A 6,106-nucleotide genomic window follows, 5' to 3' on the forward strand; every position below is an offset into this window, starting at 1 on the left:
ACCAGATAATAACATACAGCGATATGCAGCAAATTTGGGGCACTGAGGCCTATGTTAGTCTAGGCTAGAGAAACAAGATAGTTTAATGTAAAATGTTTAGCCTAATGAATCTGTCTACATTTCAAATTATGTGCTTCCTCATTTGTTCAGCCACAGAGGATGGTCTGAATAAAGTTAGGTTCCTGAGGTAAGGAAAAGTAGACTGTCCTATCTCAGATCTTCTCTGTTCTTGGGGTTCAGGGAGATTAGGTACCATGCCCAGGATTACACAGTCAGAAATGGGAAGATCTAGCATGAGAGCCTAGGATTTTTACTCCAAACTCTATGTCCTTTCTCCCATCTCACATATCCCTAAAGTTATGATTCAATCCCAATTCAAGCCACTGACCATACTGAAATAAATCACATAGGCTTTAGGACTCTCCCACTAATCTCCCAGTTCTCACTAGACCAAGCGTAGGTCAGAATATTGATCTTTCTTATGATTGGTCTCAAAGCCTTATGTTGACACAGCAGCAGGCTGAAATCTGGTTTTAAATTCTATGAATTTACTTATTCCTATAATTAAAGCTCATTAAATCTACTGTGGACCATAAAACCAAAGAGAACAAGCCATGTGTCTTCCCTCAAAAAATTCAGAGACCAGTGCAGAGACAGACAATAAAATGGACAATTACAATTCACCACACTAGTATAGAAACTTTTTTTTTTAAAGAAAAGGCAAAAATAAAACTCTAAATAAGACTAATAAAAGTAATATTTAATGGCCGGCAGAAAAAGAGTAGCTAATGATAGTCACTGCAAAGCACAGAAGAAAGTGCAGAGATGAAGGCTGGGCCAGTAAGCACCCTGGGACACCTTATGTGTCCCTTTCTCCATCTACAAAAAAGGAGAGTATGAAAATTCAGTGGGTATGTCTCATCAATATGTTAATATATATCCAGTTCTTTACAAAGTGATCCATACTGTATTTTATTTACATTATTATTACTCTATGAAATAATGTCCACATGATTTGTATAACTGGAAAATTTACAATAATGTTTAGATATTTGTACCATTTTAATTGAATTATATGTTAGCAAATAAAACAACCTATCAATATATTATTCTAAAATTAGTATATGTGCATATGTAATCTATAGCCAAGACTCTCCCTCAATAGCTATCTGTATTTATTCTTAAGAAGACCACTGTTAAGGATTCTAAAAATGAATTTTCAAGGATTTTTGTTCCGTATTTTTGTATTCTCCTTCTTAGTGTGGCAGAAACCTGAATATTGTGCATATTACTGAGATGTTTATCCTATAATAATATTACCTGGCATTCTCCTCATTTGTCTTTCCAATACTTCTAGTTTTACACATTTGTGGATATATAACAGCTCAAGAGTGTGGGCCAGTGGCTCGCTGCAATGAAAGAGGGAGATAGTGGAGACTTAGACTCTAGTCTCATCGCTGTCGATAACTTGCCTAAAATCTTGGGTAATCCTTGGATTCCAACCCAACATTCATTCAATAAATGAGAGCTGGAAGTAAGGTGCTGTGATAGGCACTATAAGAGTTGGGCTAATGAGCTGTGGTATTGTCATTTAAGAATTTGACAGTATGCAGGGGAGATAAAATTAGCATAAAATAACAAATATATATATTAAGTGTTATAAAAGCTACAGAAGTAAAATGCCATGAGAGCTTTTTAGGGGTACTATGGTTTCCAGCCGTGGTTACCAGGAAAGGCATGTTAGAGTACAAAGCAGGAACGCCTCTCTTCATTGCTGAAACACAATACTGAAATATTTTTAGTAATAGAATTTTAGATAGTGTTACAGAAAGTAGAATACAATTGTTGTTTTTAACTACAATAACTATGAAGTTGTAAGGATTACCATAAAATGTGTTATTGTTCTTTGAGCTTATAGAAAGCACTGAATAATGAATGTCAGAAATCATTAGATAGTGTAGATTTCATACGCATTCAAATATGTACTCTCCAATATACCTTAGTATTTCACATTCATCAGCCTATAATTTTTGACCTAAGTATATATACTTTCAAATTAGCTTGTAAAATAACCCTTTACTTATTTAAGACAAAATTATGATACTCCAGCTAGCTATACCCTAGATCAAATTTTCTGCCATTTTTGCCACTTGAAAATAAAGCAGCTACCTTTTCAGAACTGAAAGAATACTTTCTTTTAAAGCCATGAAGCTGTATTAATAGAATCCCAAACATTCCATAGTGGTGGCTCAACATGCTAAAATGTAAGTTCAGAAAGCCCATTTTGATCCAAACTGTTTACTCTGATTTTCAGCAGGGGACACTGAACAAGGGTCCACAGTTCAGTTCTTGAAACTGTGGTCTAGGTAGAGAACCACAGGGAGGCGGACTGGCAACTTTCAGAATGCCGAGGAGACAGGGCAAAGGGTTGTTCCTGACATTTTTCAGATGACTTTCTAAACAGAACTCTTTTATTACAGTTTTTGAAAGGGGGTTTCAGTAGTAACAGAGCAAGATTCAGAGGTGGGGAAGTTGCTATTAACATGGTGGAAAACTGCATTTTGGTGGTTGGAGTCAAGAATGAGAAGGAAAGAGGGGAAAAGTAGACAGAAAGAAAAGAAAGGCATTGACTAGTGGACAAAAATGCAAATGGCATTTTTTTATCAAAGTGTCTCATTTGATGTTTACACAAAAATCCAAAAAGCACCTCATGAATATAGTGGGTTTTCTAAGACAGAGAAAGAAAACTATGTCATTAATCCAAATATTGAATTTCACCTATGAAACCGGAACAGGGCGCCACATTTAACAAAATGGTACAGGTGAACATTTGGATAACACAACGGTCCCTGGAAAAGCTGTTCTATTAATTAGCCCTCAATAATACTTCTTTTTCATAGATAGGCAAATAGTCTTGTGTGCAAATTTGGTAAGAATTTAATTGTTTTCAGTGGAAGTTTGGATTGAAAAAACTTTCTTGCAGAAATACTGATTCTTTGAGAAGCAACAGGCACTCATGCAGAAATAAGTTCTGCCTACCTAACAGAAATGATTTATGTATCTCACCCACCACAAGGGAAGTTCCTTTAGAGAAGACCCTTCCTTACGTTATCTACTTTTGACACTCTGATGCTTACCACAATATCTAGTACATAGTAAGAACTCATTAAGTTGGATGAATGGAATTGAAATGTCCATAGTGGAGCAGAAACTACCTCCATTCAACAGTGACCAGTCACAGACATGGGACTCAACTCCTTGTCTGATATGCAGAAGATTATAGCTTAAATATCGCCCTTTTGGGGCACTTTCTGAACAATGTTTTTCTTCACAGTCGTATCACAAGTTACAAAGTTCAGCTGGAAAAAAATCACAAATGAAACATCTTCCCTGCTAATTCAACCATGGAAATTCAAACATGGCAATTGAGTTTTGGAAAGCAGAGGCTCTTTCATCCACCTGACTGACATAGCATTATCAGTTGACAGACTCATTACCACATGGTTATCAACTTACTCAAGCAAATGAAAATTTCATGAATACCTAGCTGTGGTGGCAGATGTTAACAGAGGCTGGCAGAGAGACTTAAAACATATTATGTACAAGTTTCTCATTTCTTATTACAAATTGTTTTCACTTTACTGATATGAACTGCAGGAATTGTCATGCTTTTCTCCTTTTGTTGTTTAGATCAGTATTCACTGCAAAACAGTTCTTTGCATTCAGTCCTTGCCAATTTTGATAAGGTGCAAATATTTTTTTGGCCTAGGTGAAGTGGAGCAAAATGAACATTTTTATACTATTTCTGTCTAGAAATGAAATTACTAAAACAGGTCAAAAGTGAATTTAGAATAATATCATAAAGGTGTCCTATACTAAATTTTTAATAGAAAACCTGTTTATTGAGATCTCTGCTGTAAGGAAGAGTGGATATTATTTTTGTCATTTTAAAGCAAACACATAAAAGAAATGTTTAGTCAAGTCTAATCAAGACAAGAAAGTGTATTGTTTTCTACATTATTTTGCTTTTTCTTTCTTTTGATTTTTTAAAGTATTTGAACAATCTTTGTTTGAGACAGACAAGGTTGAAGGGTTGAGGATGGAGCAAAGGAACCAGGGTTTGAATACATTCAACAGTCATGTAATAAACACTCTGAGCACCTAATGTGGGTCAAGCACAGCAGACATAGCTTTAATTAACCTCATCATTTATGGTTTAAAATTAATAAGACAAACATCTCCTGTCAAAATTCTTCCATCCAGATTCTCATATTATCTCTCTTAGACCAATGCAATTAAGGTCAAGGAACTAATGTGTCTTCATATGGATAGAACATTTCTACAAGTGATAGCTTTTAGTGACTACCAATCCTATACAAAGAAGGGCCTCACAAAGTAAAACTAAGGTTGTAATATTGGGTCCTTAAATCTAATAGTAATTCTATTAAAGAAAGAAAATACTGTAGTTTACTAAAAAAAAAAAAAAAGATTTAAGTTAAATTTCTAAAAGTATATGTTTCCATTCATTGAACAGAAACCAAACCATTGATGTACTAATAATGTACATTATTCCTTTTTTTTAAAATTGGAGTATAGTTGCTTTACAATGTAGTGTTACTTTCTACGGTACAGCAAAGTGAATCAGCTATACATATACATATATCCCCTCCTTTTTGGATTTCCTTCCCATTTAGGTCACCACAGAGCATTGAGTCGAGTTCCCTGTGCTATACAGTAGGTTTTCATTAGTTATCTATTTTATACATTGTAGTGTATATACGTCAATCCCAGTCTCTAATTCATCCCACCCCCCCCTTACCCCCCTTGGTGTTCATACATTTGTTCTCTACTTCTGTGTCTCTATTTATACAGATGACCAAGAAGCACATGAAAAGATGCTCAACATCACTAATTATTAGAGAAATGCAAATCAAAACTACAATGAGGTATCACCTCACACCAGTCAGAATGGCCATCATTAAAAAATCTACGAACAGTAAATGCTGGAGAGGGTGTAGAGAAAAGGGAACCCTCCTACACTGTTGGTGGGCATATAAATTGATACAGCCACTATGGAGAACAGTATGGAAGTTCCTTAAAAAAACTAAAAATAGAACTACCATGTCACCCAGCAATCCCACTCCTGGGCATATACCCAGAGAATACCATAATTCCAAAAGATACACACACCTCAGTGTTCATTACTGCACTGTTTACAATAGCCAGGACATGGAAGCAACCTAAATGTCTATCAACAAAGGAATGGATAAAGAAGATGTGATACATGTATAGGATAGAATATTACTCAGCCATAAGAAGGAATGAAATTGTGCCTTTTGCAGAGACATGGATGGACTGAGAGACTGTCATACAGATTGAAGTAAGTCCAAAATAGAAAAACAAATATCATTGTGGAATCTAGAAAAATGGTACAGATGAACCTAGGCCAGGCACCATAAAACTCTTAGAGGAAAACATAGGCAGAACACTCTTTCACATAAATCATAGCAAGATCTTTTCTGACCCACCTCCTATAGTAATGAAAATAAAAACAAAAATAAACAAGTGGGACCTAATTAAACTTAAAAGCTTTTGCACAGAAAAGGAAACCATTAACAAGATGAAAAGACAACCCTCAGAATGGGAGAAAATATTTGCAAACTAAGCAACTGACAAAGGATTAATCTCCAAAATATACAAGCAGCTCAATATCAAAAAACAAACAACCCAATCCAAAAATGGGCGGAAGACCTAAATAGACATTTCTCCAAAGAAGACCTACAGATGTACATTATTGTTTTTAAAAGAACTGGTAATCAAGCAGTCCTGAATGTAGCTCTGCGATAATTGTTATTTATGGCATTTTTACATGTTCACTTTTAATTGTACAGCCATTGATTATGTAATTAGATGCAAACCATAATGAGCTTTTTTATATTTCTTAAATTAAGGAGCTCTTTATTTTTCTCCCCCACTGTGGCAGGTAGAGCAGATGATAAGTGTCTCCCATTCCGTCACCCCATGATCTGGTGTTCACACTTCTGTGTGATTCTGTTCCCTTTAATGTGGGCAGAACCTTGGGCTGCTTCTAACCAACTGAACCAGC

Source organism: Eschrichtius robustus, chromosome 3 (genome assembly GCF_028021215.1).
Source record: "Eschrichtius robustus isolate mEscRob2 chromosome 3, mEscRob2.pri, whole genome shotgun sequence".
Taxonomy (NCBI): domain Eukaryota; kingdom Metazoa; phylum Chordata; class Mammalia; order Artiodactyla; family Eschrichtiidae; genus Eschrichtius; species Eschrichtius robustus.